The sequence below is a fragment of the Bos grunniens genome, chromosome 8 (genome assembly GCF_055505025.1).
Source record: "Bos grunniens cultivar Pamir isolate PY7600 chromosome 8, Bosgru_T2T1.0, whole genome shotgun sequence".
In the NCBI taxonomy this organism is placed as follows: Eukaryota; Metazoa; Chordata; class Mammalia; order Artiodactyla; family Bovidae; genus Bos; species Bos grunniens.
In genome coordinates this window covers 77052272-77070244 of record NC_141172.1, presented here as the reverse complement: position 1 = coordinate 77070244, position 17973 = coordinate 77052272, and the positions used below count along the sequence as shown (strand labels likewise).

At 40.2% G+C, this 17973-nt stretch overlaps 1 long non-coding RNA gene across 2 annotated transcripts in view; it reads right to left on the bottom strand.

Annotated features, from left to right (window-relative positions):
• The window catches only part of LOC147367504 (uncharacterized), a 35416-nt gene extending 17732 nt beyond the window's left edge, over window positions 1-17684 (bottom strand). The window contains exons 1-2 of one of the 2 annotated variants that reach the window (XR_015170156.1): window positions 17329-17684; window positions 14576-14643 (exon numbers count right to left, since the gene is read on the bottom strand). This is a non-coding gene — a long non-coding RNA (uncharacterized LOC147367504). Of the gene's footprint in view, window positions 1-14575; window positions 14644-15391; window positions 15566-17328 lie in introns of those variants that run through there. The other variant, XR_015170155.1, reaches the window with a different exon arrangement.
• Window positions 17685-17973: the final 289 nt, after the last annotated feature.

The window sequence follows — 17973 nt, the reverse complement described above, 5'->3', positions numbered from 1 at the left end:
AATTTATTTTTATACGTTGATCTTGTATCCTGCAATCTCACTAAATTCACATGTTAGGTCTAGTAGAATGTTGAGAGCCAGCAGACATCCTTGCCCTGTTCCCAGACTTATGGGGAAAGCATTCAGTCTGTCACTCTTGAGTATGATGTTAGCTTAGTAAACTTTTTGTATATGCACTTTATCAGAGTGAGGAAATTCCTTTATATTTCTAATTTCCTGAAGTTTTTTCCATAAGTAGGTATTGAATTTTGTCCAAATCTTTGCCTGCATCAGTTGTAAAATATGGCTTTAATTTTCTAGTCTGTTAATATGGTGAATTACTATGTTTGGTTTACCCAAGTTAAATCAACTTTGGGTTCCTGGGATAAGCCCACTTCATCATGAGGCAGTATGGATTAGCATTTTGTTACAGATTTTTACATCTATGTTCATGCAGCAGAAAAACATGTTTTTATTTCTAGTGTTTAGTAACTGGCATTTTCCTAGCTCTAAGGTACCACAGGATAGAGAGTAATTTCCCAAGACACAAATTGCATTTCCTAGCACGGCCTAGGTCTCTGTCAATATTGTCACTTAATGGCAGTCAGCAATACATAGCATCTTATTTATGAATGCTTGATTCATATAATAGTATGATAAATAGACATCTATTTGGTGGCTTTGCCATTGAATATTATTTATTTACAATTCATAAGTTTTCTCTCATTAAATTCCAAAGGCTAAATGGTAGCTTATGTCATGTTTTATGTATTGACCAAAAGTGTTTTTATATTTAAAAAATCAGTGTCCATGGTGCTTTATTCTCTAAGTGGTAACAGTTGAATATACTAAAGTAAATGCAAATAATCAATGTTTATGCTAGGGAAAACTTTATATAATAATGGTCATGATAACACTATGCAGCTTAGAAGGCAGTTTTACATGCCTCATCTCATTTGACCTATGTTCAGCATTATTAGCCCATTTCACAGGTGAAAAAACTGAGATTCAGAGAGCTTTCAGGTCTTTCTCATGCTCCCTCAATGAATAAGAATAAGTGTTTGAAAACATAAAATAGTTTTATACAGAGACAGAAATAATTAACTAGCAAATTCATAAATTCTCTGTATTTTAATTCCAATGGCTAAATGTTAGCTTAAAGCCATGTTTTATGGCTTGAAATGCTCTCACGCTTTAAAAAATAAACATTCACTGCACTTTGCTCCCTGCTGTAAGATGATAACATAGTCAGATGCCATGAAGGAAATAAAAATACAGCATTATTTACTGCTGCTGCTGCTGCTGCTAGCTGCTGCTAAGTTGCTTCAGTCATGTCCGACTCTGTGCGACCCCATAGACGGCAGCCCACCAGGCTCCCCCGTCCCTGGGATTCTCCAGGCAAGAACACTGGAGTGGGTTGCCATTTCCTTCTCCAATGCATGAGAGTGAAAAGTGAAAGCGAAGTCGCTTAGTCGTGTCCGACCTTCAGCGACACCATGGACTGCAGCCCACCAGGCTCCTCCGTCCATGGGATTTTCCAGGCAAGAGTGCTGGAGTGGGGTGCCATTGCCTTCTCTGTCATTATTTACTAGCAGGTATTAATTGTTCTAATAAAGAACTTCATTCAAACAAATGACAGGAGAGTCAGCAGTACTCCAATAATTGTGAATAGTGTAATTATTCTTCCTCAGTATATTCATTAGCCCTAATGTGGTCTTTAGGGCATATCTCCCCACAACCTGTTCTTTTCAGTCTTAAATCACATGCTCCTATTCTATCAGCCACTTGACCTCCAGTGTAAACAGCTGTTTCTTCTTTCTTTAAACTCTTCTTGGAAACTCCACTCAGACCAACAGAATGGTGCTCCTTGTGCGTGTGGAGCCAAACCCCAGGCTGCAGAGCTCCTGAGCCGTCTGCCAGTCACCACTTTCAGACCCCACTGAGCAGAAGAGTGTTAAGCCCGCATCAGAATCACCTGGAAGACCTATTAAAACACAGCTTACTGGGCCCCTCCCGGAGAGTTTCCAGGTCAGGAAGTCAGGGGTGGGGCCCGAAGATCAGCATTTCTTACAAGTCCCCAAGAACCTGACCCTGCTGGTCCAGACCACATGCTGAGCACTTCTCTAGTGGATGAATGACTGAGCATCTGATTTTCCGTCTTCCTTCTTTTTTCTCCAGAAGAATAGAAAAGAAGTTTATACATTAGATAGTAGATAAAAACTGGCCCTAATAACTTGACTCCTTCCCCCACCTCCTTGGAGCAGTTTCTCAGCTGCTTGCAATGTTGTCTCCCAGACTTGAAGAGCTAAGAATTCCCACCAAATAAAATAGCTCTCTACTTTCAGATTCTGAGTATATTTTTTAAGTTCACAGTGGGATGAATTGGAAGAGTGGGATTGACATGTATAGACCACTATGTATAAAATAGATAACTAATGACAGCCTACTGCATAGCACAGGGAACTCTACTCAGTGCTCTGTGGTGACATAAATGGGAAAGAAATCCAATAAAGTGTGGCTACATGTATAACTGATTCACTTTGCTGCACAGCAGAAACTAAAACAACATTGTAAAGAATTTATACTCAATAAAATTAATTGAAAATAACAATTTAAAAAAACTGACCCTTGAAGAGCTTGTTTCTTTGCTCAATAGACCAAATAGTTTAAGAATGGCAGGTTTACAGTAAAGCCCAGGCCTTTATGAATTTTATAACTTTTTAATGTGGGAGCTCTTTGAGAGAGACCATCAGGAACATCTTTTTTTTTTTTTTCAGTTTGACAACTAAAAGAATATATACAAAAATGTCAACATTTATCTTTTGGAGACAGAATTGCAAATTGCCGGGAACCAGCCCCAGCTGATCCAGGGTATTCGAAGGAGAGACGGCCTAGGTGACTATTTATATGCTAATTAAAGATATAAAGAATAATAGAATGAGGATAGCTCAGTAGGAAAATTCAGTGGAGAAAAGAGGCTGAGTAGCTTGGTTTACGCGGGAGACCAATAAAACTTCAAGACAAGAAGTTTGCACCACTTACGTAGGCCGCAGGCGCCCTCTCGAATAGCGGAAGGTGTCCCACCCTAGACACCTTCTCGAGTGGGTCTTAGAAGCCCAGGCATAATTAGTAAGCGTGGTGGGTTCCACGCTCCAGATGGAGACTCAGCCTGAAGTTAAAGGGAAGAATGACATGGGGAGACCAAGCGTTGGTGAGCAAGGCCTGTAGCTTTATTTTCAACAGGGGCTTATATACCCTAAGTTACACATAGAGGATAATAGGGGATGCAAAGTCAGCAGTCTTTGATTCTTATCAAAAACCAGGGTTTCTTTCCTGCAAATTTATCGTATACAAATGGTTTAGGTGATTTACATCATCTTCTGGCCAGAAGGCCTACTAACATTTTATGACTCTTGACAATGACTTATCAACAAAGACTTATTTTCTCTAAGAGTAATTATTTTAAGGTTTGGCGCCATCTTCTGAAGATAAAATTGCATTCCTATAGGACGGATGTGTAATGGGTTTACAACAAAGGAAAGAATTTATTACCTTAAGGGTCTAAAGTTACTAACACCGAGGACACTAATTTTTTCTACATACCAACTATTAATTAATACATGTTCAAGGATACAATTCAGGGGATGTGAAAACTTGGCAACAAGCATTGGTTCATCAATGAAATCCTTTACTAGTTTATTCTGACAGTTTCTAACTCTCTGAGAGGCTCTAAGCTATTTGAATATCTTAAGCTTCCCGTGCCTCTTGAGGCTGGGAGACTGTAAACAATCGTATGCATAGCTGTAGGAGTCAGGGTAAACTTGTCAGGTGAGTTAGAGAACCATCTGAGGGGTTTGGATTTAAACACTCCTAATTGCCCAGGAACTTTATTAATTGGAGCTGTAAGTTAACTCTTTGACAGAGAGAGCGAGATGGTGGTAGGGGACAGCCCCAAGTAAAGTCAGAGGTGAGAGCACAAAGCAATACAGTAGGCAGACTCTGGTTTTCGGGGGGAAAATGCTCGAGAATATCCGGGCGGACTCCTGAGGATCGATCCCGCCTTTGCGTATGCTGAGCCTCCTTCCTCATGACCTTTTTCACGAGTGGAATGCCTCACCGGCTCCCGGCAGCAAATAACAGTTTTGTGGGCTATCAGTATTTCTGCTCTTTACTTACTACAACAAATATAGTTAACTATGTAATACAAACAATCTTCCCTGGTGGCTCAAACAGTAAGGAATCTGCCTGCAATGTGGGAGACCTGGGTCCATCCCTGGGTCAGGAAGATCCCCTGGGGAAGGGAATGGCAACCCATTCCAATACTCTTGCCTGGAGAATCCCCAAGGACAGAGATGCCTGGTGGGCTACGGTCCATGGGGTCGCAAAGAGTCAGACATGACTGAGCGGCTAACACTTACGTAATACAAAAATTCAGCCAGTTAAAATCATATATGTAAATTTGTCAGGCATGTTAATAAAGGCATAAGGAATAACTGAAATTTCTTCTTACAACTCTACAAGCTAAAACATTTAAGAATTTATTTATCTTTCATCACAGACCTAGGACCCACCTACTTCTGCCTCCAACCCTGTACATTACAGATCAAGCGTGAAGCCTGTTCGTAAGTCAAGAGGAAAATGGCAAGTTCTGAGATTTGTGGTCTCCTCTTTGGTCCATACACTCACTACCAATAATGCTGGTCTCTTCCAGCTACCTTCACTCATTCCTCTCAGACCTTCTCCTGGACCTAAAAATAAGGAACTACAACTTGTGCGTGCAATGTTCTCTGAACCTCTTTATGGACCAAGGAAGAGCATAACCCTGCACTGACTTCATTTTCATTCACAGTCTCAAAGAACAGTTTATACAACCAACTCATGCATTTCCCAAATTTACTATAAGACTAGATTAAGTCACTGAAAAAAATTACCAAAGTAACCTCAGCTGAAAATCAAAATTTTGCCCACTTAAATTTTCATATGTATTCAAGTAACATTTCATAATATGAAAAACAACAAAAGCCAACTTCTGCCACTTTCAACTCCTGGTCTATACAAAATAATATTGATTTTTCTTTACTACACTTGCTAATTTGAAGAGACTTCTTTTAACTTTCATCATGGATTTTTTTCATTGCAAATGCAATATTGAGTTGAAAATTAAGGTAAGGTTTTCAGATTTCACATACCAATATTTTTCCTTCCTGACTGATTCACTTTAAAAACCCAAATAGCAAGAATTTTTTCCTGTGGTTTAAATAAACATACACACATCTACTTAACTGTGTAACAATGGAAAAGCCACATTTTCTTGATTATTGTTAATTCATTGCCAAATTAAAATATACGCTGTCTCTTCCTACCACAAAAATTGTGCCTGAAACAAAATAATAATTCTGGTTTGTTGAACAAAACATCATCAAGACAAGGTTTTTCTTAATGACCTAAAATATGTGTTTTCTCTAAAGGAGGAAGAAATTTAAAAGACAGTGACAGCACAGTGTTTTTCCAGGAGATAGTAATTAGAAATAAATGACAGCTTCTGACAGAGTGGAAGCAAGAAGGCCCTGTTTACATCTTATGCTAACTACAGCCCAGGTTTATGAACCTTCATTATCCTAGAGTTATCTTTCAATCATATCCTACAAATGAATGTGATTTGTAGCTTTAGCTCAACTGGGATTTGAGACATGTGAGTGAGTTTTTGTTTTGCTTTTTTTTTATTTTAATCTGAAGAAGGAGGGTTTTCTTATAGCCAAACAAATTACAACATCAAAAAAGCAGCAGCAAAAAAAAAGCAGCAGCTATAGTGCTTCCTCTTCTGTTACCTCTTTTAAAGAGATGTCAACATTATTCTGGGAAATCTTAAGCAAACTGAGACTCCGATGTAAACCTCTGTAATTCTGAACAGAACTCATCTCTAGGAGCTTTTCACTCTGGGCATGACAGTTCATCATTCATCCAAATGGGAAAAGCAATTTGCACAAATAAGCATGTGTGTTAAAAGGCCGAGAGAATGAGAGCACAACGCTCTGGGAGGTCTTCCCTTGTTCATGCGTGCATGTGTGCCAAGTCACTTCAGTCATGTCCAGTCATGTCCGACTCTGTGCGACCCTATGGACTGTAGCCCACCAGGCTCCTCTGTTTATGAGATTTTCCAGGCAAGAATACTGGAGTGGGTTGCCACGCACTCCTCTAGGGAATCTTCCTGACTCAGGAATCAAACCCGCATCTCTATGTCTCCTGCACTGGCAGGCGGATTCTTTACCGCTAAGGCCACCTGGGAAGCCCTCCCTCACTCATACCCAGAAGGTTTTGGTTCCCACACTTTCCATTACTTCCACGTATTCATTTGTAGCTAGCTGTCCAGCCATCCAGGCTTCCTAGGTGGAACTGGTGGTAAAGAACCTGGCTGCCAAAGCTAGAGACCTAAGAGACCCTCAGATTTGATCCCTGAGTTGGGAAGATCTCTGGAGAAGAGCAGGGCAACCCATTCCAGTATACTTGCCTGGAGACTTCCATGGACAGAGGAGCCTGGAGGGCTATAGTCCACGGGGTGGCAAAGAGTCAGACACAACTGAAGTGACTTAGCACGAAGGCACGCACATCCAGCCAGCCTCCTCCAGCCACCCTCAGCCACACAACCCTAAGGGAACAGCATGAAAAAAAGAGGAGAGTCAGGGATTAGGAAATGTCAAAATCCAATTTGGCTGACCCAGTGGAGGAAAATGAAAAACAGCCACACCTTATTGGCTCCAACAATGAAAGCCCCAGCAGTGGCAGGAAAAATGAAAGAAGAAAAAAATAAGTCAGCCACAGGAAAGAAGCAGGGCACAGAAATGGCACAGAACTGCAGAGAATGACAATCCGAGAAGACTCGGGGAAGGGCCAGAGTGTATAGGGAGGTAGGAGAACCCGGGAGCGAGGAGGGGACACAGCTAGACAAGAAGGCTACTGGAAGATGTCCACAGGAAGGGCATGGTGCCCACCAAACATGCCCAGTGGCTCGCATGATTATCACACCAGATTACTGCTTACCAGGTGTCAGCTCACTAGCTTAGTGGGCGATATGCTTACTTTATTGTTTTTTCTAAGAGATAATACATTGCAGAACACTTTCCTTCAACAGTTAGTAGTTTGGAATAATTCTAAGTATCCCATTATCTAGAAAATTCACTTTCCCATGATCCGTTATTCTCCAATCCAACTTTATAACTAATTTTATAATTTCTCTGCTACAAACTACATGCCTGTGTCCCCCACAAAAAATTCATATGCTGGCACCTAATCCCTAACAGAATGAATGGTATTTGGCGGTGAGGCCTTTGGGAGGTGATTAGGTCATGTAGGTGGAGCCCTCATGAATAGGATCAGGGATTTATATAAGAGACCCCAAACAACTCTCACATCTCTTACACCCTGTGGAGGACATAATGAGAAGATGGCTGTGTACAAACCAGAAAGCTCTCACCAAACACCAAATCTACCTTGATCTTGGATGTCCCAGCCTCTGTTAACTAGGTTCATAATGTTCTGTAATAGCAGTCAGAACGGACTAAAGACATTCACCTTTTTTAGTAGAAGCTCTCTTAGTGTAGCTCCAAGACTGAACAAAGGGGGTTCTCTGCTCATGAAGTGAAATATTCTGGCTGGTATCCACAGCACGATGAATCCACATGGTTCCAACCAGTTGAATTTTACACTTAACAAGGATTGGTTCTTTGTACCTATTTAATTCCCATACTACTGTAATGATATAATTAAATTTTTAAAAATATGTACACTGGTGGAAAGTGAGTGCAAAGGAAAGAGTTCTCATGTAAACAGAATGGAATCCTTTGAAAAAAATTAAGTGAACTGGGTTTCTTTTAATTGCTGATTTTAAAGATGAGAAAAAGAACACATAAAAATCTAGAAATACACTGCATTGTCTTCTAAATGTCTTCAAACTCTTTCTTCATTTTAAAGAAATAAAAACAAGCAATTACAGAAAATGCAGGGAAAATGCAATTCACACAGATCCAAATTCAGAACAAAGATCTTACATCAAAAGCCTGGTAAAGGGACTTCCCTGGTGGCACAGTGGATAAGAAAGCCCAGTACTGGGGACACAGGTTCAATCCCTGGCCCAGGAAGATCCCACAGGCTGTGGAACAACTAAGCTTGTGTGCCACAACTATGGAGCCCAAGTGCTGCACCTACTGAAGCCTATGGACCTAGAGCCTGTGCTCCACAATGGGAAGCCCAAGCTCCACAACAGTGAGGAGCCCAAGCTCCACAACAGTGAGGAGCCCAAGCTCCACAACAGTGAGAAGCCCAAGCTCCAAAACAAGGAGGAGCCCAAGCTCCACAACAAGGAGGAGCCCAAGCTCCACAACAGTGAGAAGCCCAAGCTCCAAAACAAGGAGGAGCCCAAGCTCCACAACAAGGAGAAGCCCAAGCTCCACAACAAGGAGGAGCCCAAGCTCCACAACAGTGAGAAGCCCAAGCTCCAAAACAAGGAGGAGCCCAAGCTCCACAACAAGGAGGAGCCCAAGCTCCACAACAGTGAGAAGCCCAAGCTCCAAAACAAGGAGGAACCCAAGCTCCACAACAAGGAGAAGCCCAAGCTCCAAAACAAGGAGGAGCCCAAGCTCCACAACAGTGAGAAGCCCAAGCTCCACAACAAGAAGAAGCCCAAGCTCCAAAACAAGGAGGAGCCCAAGCTCCACAACAGTGAGAAGCCCAAGCTCCACAACAAGGAGGAGCCCAAGCTCCACAACAGTGAGGGGCCGAAGCACCACAACAATGAGAAGCCCAAGCTCCACAACAAGGAGGAGCCCTAGCTCCACAACAAGGAGGAGCCCAAGCTCCACAACAGTGAGAAGCCCAAGCTCCCCAACAAGGAGGAGCCCAAACTCCACAACATGGAGGAGCCCCCACTCGCCACAACTAGAGAAAGCCCACACTAAGCAACAAAGGCCCAGCACAGCCAAAAATAAATAAACAAAATTTTTTAAAAATCATGGTAAATTACCATACCTGCATGTATAATATTTTATGTGTTTAAAACACACATATATATATATCATTCTATGGCTGCATCCTTCAATCAGATTTTTTTTCCAATCAGCTTTTTTTTTTCTATCAACTATCAGCCCAATGACTCAGAGAAGATAACTTCCACCACATTTGTTTTATTTTTTTTTTTTATTTTTTTTTTTTCCATTGCTTTCTTATCAAGTTCTGCTTGTTTCTTTGAGGCCTCCACCTCTAAATCACCAGAGAGAAAAACAATAATAAATATAAAGAGAGCCTGCCAAGAAAGAATCTGCCACAGTGACATGAAAACTGCTTTATATATTTATCTGTAGCTATAAAACTGCTTTCTGTTGAGTGGTACATGATCTTCATTATAATTCAGTGAGGTAAGTCTTCCCATCCCACTAAAGAGATGGAAACTGAGGCTTAGACACCCATACACCAAGGGTCTGCAGCCAGGAGGTGACAGGGCTAGGGTTGGGAGTTTGGTCTTTCTGACTCCAAAAAGTCCTAGTTATTTTTTTTTTTTTTTTTTGCAGACTATTTTAGGATTGACCATGGATGGTATCTACATATTTTAGGCACAAATATTATAAATCATATATCTAATAAGGGATTTTTTTTTTTTAGATGAGCTCACACTTTATTGGTTGCATCAACAATAAATCCAATAGTATGTCTAGAAGTGGGAAACCATGCTTATTTCCATTCTCAGAAAATGCACAACATGTCTAAGGATTTAAGGGTTCTTTGCAACAATTCCATGCCCTATTCCTCCCACACTGGGTCCTCAAGCTGAAAGTACAAGTTCGGGAAATGGTACCCATAGAGTTTCTCCTCTCTTATTTTCATTTTTTTTTTTTTTTTATGTCTATCACAGGGCTACCATTAGGATTAAATAAGACAAAGTATGTGAAATTGCCCTGCATATCACCTGCTCAATATGGGATTTCAGTGGTGATTTTTTTTTTTTTTTTTTATTGCCATACCTCATTTTACTGTGCTTTGCTTTGTGAGCTTTATAGATACATGTTGTTTTTTTTTTTTTTCCTTGTTAATTTTCTGTTTAGTTGATCTATCCATAAGTGTGAGTGGGGTATTAAAGTCTCCCACTATTATTGCGTTATTGTTAATTTCTCCTTTCATACTTGTTAGGATTTGTCTTACATACTGCGGTGCTCCCATGTTGGGTGGATATATATTTATAATTGTTATATCTTCTACTTGGATTGATCCTTTGATCATTATGTAGTGACCTTCTTTGTCTCTTTTCACAGCCTTTGTTTTAAAGTCTAATTTATCTGATACGAGTATTGTGACTCCTGCTTTCTTTTGGTCCCAATTTGCATGGAAAATCTTTTTCCAGCCCTTCACTTTCAGTCTGTATGTGTCCCCTGTTTTGAGGTGGGTCTCTTGTAGACAACATATGTAGGGGTCTTGTTTTTGTATCCATTCAGCCAGTCTTTGTCTTTTGGTTGGGGCATTCAACCCATTTACGTTTAAGGTAATTACTAATAAGTATGATCCTGTTGCCATTTACTTTATTGTTTTGGATTCGAGTTTATACACCATTTTTGTGTTTCCTGTCTAGAGAATATCCTTTAGTATTTGTTGGAGAGCTGGTTTGGTGGTGCAAAATTCTCTCAGCTTTTGCTTGTCTGAAAAGCTTTTGATTTCTCCTTCATACTTGAATGAGATCCTTGCTGGGTACAATAATCTGGGCTGTAGGTTATTTTCTTTCATCATTTTAAGTATGTCTTGCCATTCCCTCCTGGCTTGAAGAGTTTCTATTGAAAGATCAGCTGTTATCCTTATGGGAATTCCCTTGTGTGTTATTTGTTGTTTTTCCCTTGCTGCTTTTAATATTTGTTCTTTGTGTTTGATCTTTGTTAATTTGATTAATATGTGTCTTGGGGTGTTTCTCCTTGGGTTTATCCTGTTTGGGACTCTCTGGGTTTCTTGGACTTGGGTGATTATTTCCTTCCCCATTTTAGGGAAATTTTCAACTATTATCTCCTCAAGTATTTTCTCATGGTCTTTCTTTTTGTCTTCTTCTTCTGGAACCCCTATGATTCGAATGTTGTAGCGTTTAATATTGTCCTGGAGGTCTCTGAGATTGTCCTCATTTCTTTTAATTCGTTTTTCTTTTATCCTCTCTGATTCATTTATTTCTACCATTCTATCTTCTAATTCACTAATCCTATCTTCTGCCTCTGTTATTCTACTATTTGTTGGCTCCAGAGTGTTTTTAATTTCATTTATTGCATTATTCATTATATATTGACTCTTTTTTATTTCTTCTAGGTCCTTGTTAAACTTTTCTTGCATCTTCTCAATCCTTGTCTCCAGGCTATTTATCTGTGATTCCATTTTAATTTCAAGATTTTGGATCAATTTCACTATCATTATTTGGAATTCTTTATCAGGTAGATTCCCTATCTCTTCCTCTTTTGTTTGGTTTGGTGGGCATTTATCCTGTTCCTTTATCTGCTGGGTATTCCTCTGTCTCTTCATCTTGTTTAAATTGCTGAGTTTGGGAGTCCTTTCTGTATTCTGGCAGTTTGTGGAGTTCTCTTTATTGTGGCGTTTCCTCGCTGTGTGTGGGTATGTAGAGGTGGCTTGTCAAGGTTTCCTGGTTAGGGAAGCTTGTGTCGGTGTTCTGGTGGGTGGAGCTGTATTTCTTCTCTTTGTTCAGTCGCGCTATGGGGAGGGAGGGAGGGATGCTGCAAACAAATGACACTGGCGTGCGCTCACAGTGCCTCAGCCACACTGGGTCTGCCCCCGCTCACGGCGCGTGTAGCCTCCCTGCCCACACTGCTCAGGCTCTAGGTTGTTCCGCCGGGAACAATCCGAGGCTGGCCCTGGGTTGCATGCACCTCCCAGGTCCAAGCCGCTCAGGTTCAGGCACTCAGGTAGTCCTCAGAGGCGCAGACTCAGTTGGGGCTGCGTTTTGTGCTCTTCCCAGGTCCGAGCAGCTCAGGTGATGAGGTGTTTGGCGAGCGCCAATGCTGCGACTTATCGCCTCCCCGCCACTTGGTTATCTGGGTGTAAAACCGGCGCACCTTCTCAGGCAGATGTTAACCGTCCAGACCCCCAATAAGTTTTAGTTAGCAAAGAAGCCAGTTTTATAGATAATGTCTCTCTGGGGCTGCGATTGCCCCCTTCCGGCTCTGGCTGCCTGTCACCGGAGGGGGAAGGTTTGCAGCCGGCTACCTCTGTTTAGTCCTTTGTTCCGTGCGTGGGCTGGCGGTGTCTTAGGTTAGGGCTGGCTTTTCGCATGGTAGATATCCCACAGTCTGGTTTGCTAGCCCAAATTATTTCGCTCAGATAGTGCTCAAGGTATTCAGGCCAGATTCTTACTCTCAGCGATGCAGCCCGCGCCGCGCCTCCCTGCCCAACCCCCGCTTGCTAATGGCGGATGCAGGCGTCTGCGCTGCTTCTCCGCTGGAGGAGTTACCGTAGGGCTCGCAATCTGTGAGTTTTAACTGTTTATTTATTTTTTCTCCCTGTTATGTTGTCCTCTGTGCTTCCAAAGCTCGGCACGGATTCGGCAGTGAGAAAGTTTCCTGGTGTTTGGAAACTTCTCTCTTTTTAAGACTCCCTTCCCGGGACGGAACTCCGTCCCTCCCTCTTTTGTCTCTTTTATTGTCTTTAATATTTTTTCCTACCTCCTTTCGAGGAGTTGGGTTGCTTTTCTGGGTGCCTGATGTCCTCTGCCGGCATTCAGAAGTTGTTTTGTGGAATTTACTCGAGGTTTAAATGCTCTTTTGATGAATTTGTGGGGGAGAAAGTGTTTTCCCCATCCTACTCCTCCGCCATCTTGGCGCCTTCCACACCACATTTGTTTTAAAACTCTGAGAATAGATGTCCCCCTCCCACCAATTTTTAACCTTCAAAGTACACAATGATGCTGGTAAACTTCAGCATCTTTCACGTGTAGAATGGAGCTTTAACTCATCTAGCCATGTACTCAAGGATCTTTTTGTCCTTACAGTAAAATTTGATTGGTTCACAGTCCTGTAAGCATGGCTGCTCTTCTGTTTTTTGCAGAGGCAAAGTGTTAGTTGAACAATGGTTTTGAGACAGCTTATCTTAAGGGTGAAGATGGTGGGTTTCTTTGAGCTCTTAGACTTTCTCCTGAGATGTGTGAAGTAGAATAAGGAGGTGTGTGAGTCAAGTGCTAAGCCGCAGGGCTCCTCTATTCCCAGATAAATCTCTCCCTGAAGCAGTCTTACCATCACTTTGCATTTGGAAAGAACATCCTTCATTTGGTTTTGTTTCTAAATTGAACTTAAAAGTTCAGTGCAAACATTTCAAGCTCAATCCAAACCTGGCATGGAAAAATTTCAAACTGTCCTTTTCCTGCCATGACATTCTTTTTGCCATGGCCCATAAATGAGTGAGTTAATGAACTTGAGAAAGCATATAAATTGCCATGGTGGGTGTTCTGCAGTAATCTTCATTCACTAAGAAGTGGGATTAAATAAAAGGCCTCCAAACTATGATTCATTTCTGTTTATCTGGTGACACAGTGCAAAAATGTCTCAGGAAGGACAGAAAATAGAGAGAACACTATAGCCAATTATATGAGTCTTATTCTCCATTAGTTAGAAGGTGGACCACCAAGGTATTGAATAAAACCACAGAGGCATACCTTGTGAACATAATACCCAACTGGATCATTTCTAACAGCACCTTGCTCTATATAAAATTACTTTCTGCAATAATCATTACTTTCTTTATTTGGTTGTTTAGTTTTAATTTTTAAAGTACATTCTAATTTAAAGATACGATTCAAATTCCATTCAGTATTTCAAGTATGAAATAAAATTTGCATTTACCAAACAAAACATCGTACCTCACAGTTCATCACTCTATTTCACTGTTTAAATTATAAATACAAAAACTCTGTGGTGTGTGAAATGAATTTCTGTAAAGAATGCCTTAGCCTACATTTTAATAGGAGTGAATATAAATCTGTTTGCTGTACTTGAAAATGAAAAACAAGCTTTCCCACCAAAAATGGGTCTTTTTCTATATATATGGTTTTTTCTTAGAAGTTGTTAAAGTTGTAAATATGTCTGCCCCACAACAGAAATGATATGGCTACCTCACTTGACCTCAACTGCAGCAACTGTTCAGAACTTACTACAACAAATGTACATGGGGGGAGGGAGTATTTTATCTTTGCCACTGTTTAGAATTGCAAGCACATGGTGATAATAAAAAAAAGCAGACCAAAAACTAGTCAAATTTGTATTGCTTTTCACCTCTCTACAAACCAGGTGCCCTCTCACCATCTACACCTAAGGCAGACTGCTCCCTAGACTCTGCTCTTGGCATGTTATTACCATCAGGCAAGGGCACAGCTATAATCTGAGGTCTAACAAGGAAGCTGCCTGAACTAGTGTTCCCATTCTGGTTGAATTCAAATATGGAAATCAGAGGGCAGCTCAACTCCAGGATATCAGTGGGAACCGATAAAATGCTGGGTGAATTTAAAAAGTGGTGTACAAACAAGTCCAGGTACCATTGGGTTATAGGAATGTTTTTAAAATAAAGTTCCAATTCTCACCTCTTGGTTAACTGACAAATGCCTTCTCGGGTTTTCACTTTTCGTTCTTGATTATAAATATCTGTTGACTGAATGAAAGGATAGATGATCAAGGTGAGTCCATGAGAGAGGAGCTACTATTTATACATTGACTCAAACCCACATCTCTCAATTTTCTCAGAGAAATGCTGATGAAATGTTTTTTACAAGAAGCAAATAAGCAAGTCAATTGAACAGATGACCAACACTCAGCATCAACAGCATCTAGACTCCTGGTCTGAGTCTAGACCAGGAATTGTGCATGTGAGCTCTAGAGCACAGAAGGAAGCCCAAAGCCAAGGATGGCCACCTTCATGATAAATGCCAGACAGTGTCAAACAACTCTCTCTCTCTCTCTTTTATTTTGTAATGTTCTTCCTCAAGCCTTTAGTAAGCATAGTAGAAAAGTTTTTGTATACATATGTATTTAGATATATGTATTATATATATATATATATATTTTAGGAAACTTACAAATTCTTCCCTAACTAAAAATTTTATGGCATTTTTATTAAATGCTAGATTTCCAATTAAAAAAAATTAGATATGCAACAAACAACAAAGGTTTACTATATAGCACTGGGAACTCTAGCCAATATCTTGTAATAACCTACAATGGAAAATAATCTCAATGTGTATATGTATAACTGAACCACCTTGCTGTGTGTGCACCTGAAACATTGTAAGTCAACTATACTTCAATTATATATATAATTGGAGTATATATTATATATATATATATATATCAAGGAAAACTTTTTTTAATTTTTTTTAAAAAATTAAAAAGCAGCTCTCTACCTTGTCCTGTAACCCTCACTGCTGACATGAGGAAGGTCAAGAAAATAAGCAAGTAGAATATAATTGAATCTTCCACTTTGGAAGGCTCAGCATATCCAACCTTGTCAGTCATGAAGACAGCGCTTCAGATCACGTTCAGTGTTCTTTCACTTAATCTTAAACTCTGACCCTGGAGCATTTATCATCTGTAAGGGTTAGCACCTGAACTTAGGATCAGACGAAAGCACCCATTCCAAGAGGAGTTCCTATGCTGCTGTCAGAATAAAGAGGTTTTCTCATTTTTAGACTAATCCTCCCACTAGTAAAGAATAAAAGTTTCTCATTTCTACCTTTCTTTCTGTTGATTTTATTACAAAACCCTTTGCAAGTGAAGGGAATAGAGAAGAAACTTATTTCAGATGAAAAATTGCTCCCTAACAGAAAGAAATACACGCACACACACAAAAATAGTAAACCCCAAGGTTTTTTGGTAACGGAGTTTTTTCCTCTTTATATTGGATAATGAATACACTGCTGAAGCCAAAATAAAAGCAATAAAAGAAATATACTTGGAGTATTTTTTTTAAGAGTTTGTAAAATCTCCAGCTCCAAAAAAGTAGAAGTGCTGCTAAGTCGCTTCAGTTGTGTCCGACTCTGTGCGATCCCATAGACGGCAGCCCACCAAGCTCCCCCATCCCTGGGATTCTCCAGGCAGGAACACTGGAGTGGGTTGCCATTTCCTTCTCCAATGCATGAAAGTGAAAAGTGAAAGTGAAGTCGTTCAGTCGTGTCCAACCCTCAGCGACTCCATGGACTGCAGCCTTCCAGGCTCCTTCATCCATGGGATTTTCCAGGCAAGAGTGCTGGAGTGGGGTGCCATTGCCTTCTCCGAAGAAGTAGAAGTGAGTTCCAGCTAAATTTGATGCTTTACACAAACTGCATTCAACATGTGGCATAAAAACTAAACCTACACATGAAATGTCCATGTAGTCAGATATGCAACCATATGGGTCAATATCACCTCAATGATTTCTTCATAAGTTTATTATAATTCTATTATTTACGTAGGTAAGATGTTATACCCAAGAAGAAAAGGAAAAAAAGAGCTAGAAAGTTCTTTTTTCCTTTACTCTAGAAGAGTTATACTTTATTTCAACATTTCTTATGTAAATGACTCAAAATATTTACATGCCATTTTCTCATCCACATGATCATCAGAGATGTATATAAGAAACAAATTTCACTGTATCCTATCCTCAAAATGACTGCGATATTTCTACTCATGAAGCTGATATGGTACGGGAAGAGATTCACAAATCTGCCAAGGGAGATAAAGGAGACAGAGCAAATATTTCACTCACAATAGCTAAATACTAGAGATCAAGGATTTCCCTGGTGGCCCAGTAGCTAAGGCTCCATGCTCCCAAATGCAGAGGACCCAATTTTGATCTCTGGTCAGGGAACTAGATCCCACATGCCGCAACTAAAACATCCTGCATGTCGCAAATAAAAAATCGAAGATCCAGTGTGTCACAATTAAGACCTGGGGCAGCCAAATAAATAAATTAATATTATTAAAATAAATGAAATTAGAGCTCAAACACATACGAGTGCAGCAAATCAAGTGTACCAATGTCTGCATGTGTGTACATAAATGAAAACACATGTTCACACGCTTCACAATTTTCTCAAAATGTAAAAATGGATTCTATTCCCAGAGTGACATACTGTTAACCTGGAAAAAAAAAACAAAACCTGAGTGAATCTTCATTAAGGTAAGGAATTAGTAAGAAATTCGATATAGTCCCTTATCCATATCTCCCACATCTCTGTAACTTCTTAAACTATTTCACAAAAAGTTCTCCAAAATCTTCTATTTGCTTTCATATGGGCCAGTTGTCATTGGATCTGCTATATATATAGTTCCAAAGGTAAAAAGTTGAAGAACTGATTCTTACCAGAGAAAGGAAACATTGTCCAGCTTCAATTTCCCCTTCCTCCTCCTGCAAGTTGAAATTCTTGCTCTAATCAGGCTAGTTCCAAACACATATGAAATGAACCCCAAGGAAGAGGAAATTAAGCATCACAGGTTGTGCTTCAGGATCATAATGAGACCTGCAAAGGTTTCTGGAACCCAGACAGTGGTCACCTTGCTAGGATACATTTGCTCTTATCAAAATACATTTTCTTCTAACCAGTTGCAATAAAAGTAATAAGAACTAAAACAGTCATCTTTCTGTTTTCCTTTGCCCTCCTTTTTTCCCATTCTCTCTCTCTTTCTCTTTTTAACTTGAAGAGATACAGAAGATGAGGTTGCTTTGGTTACCATTTAATCAATCTCATCGCATACCATTTCACAAGTATGAGATTAATTCTGAGTGATTCTGATTAGAGCAACTGTACCCTATCTCTGATCAAGCTTAATTGCAACTCGATGCAGGGTCTCTGTCATTGTTGTATGTAAGTAATGGAGCCTGAATTTCAGCCAGCAGTGCCTTGTTAATGAATAAGACCGATGAGAGTCCTGTGCATTGTCTCCAGTGACCTCTTCTGCATCATAAAGAGTGAACTGCACTGATAAACACACTGAGATGGTTATTATC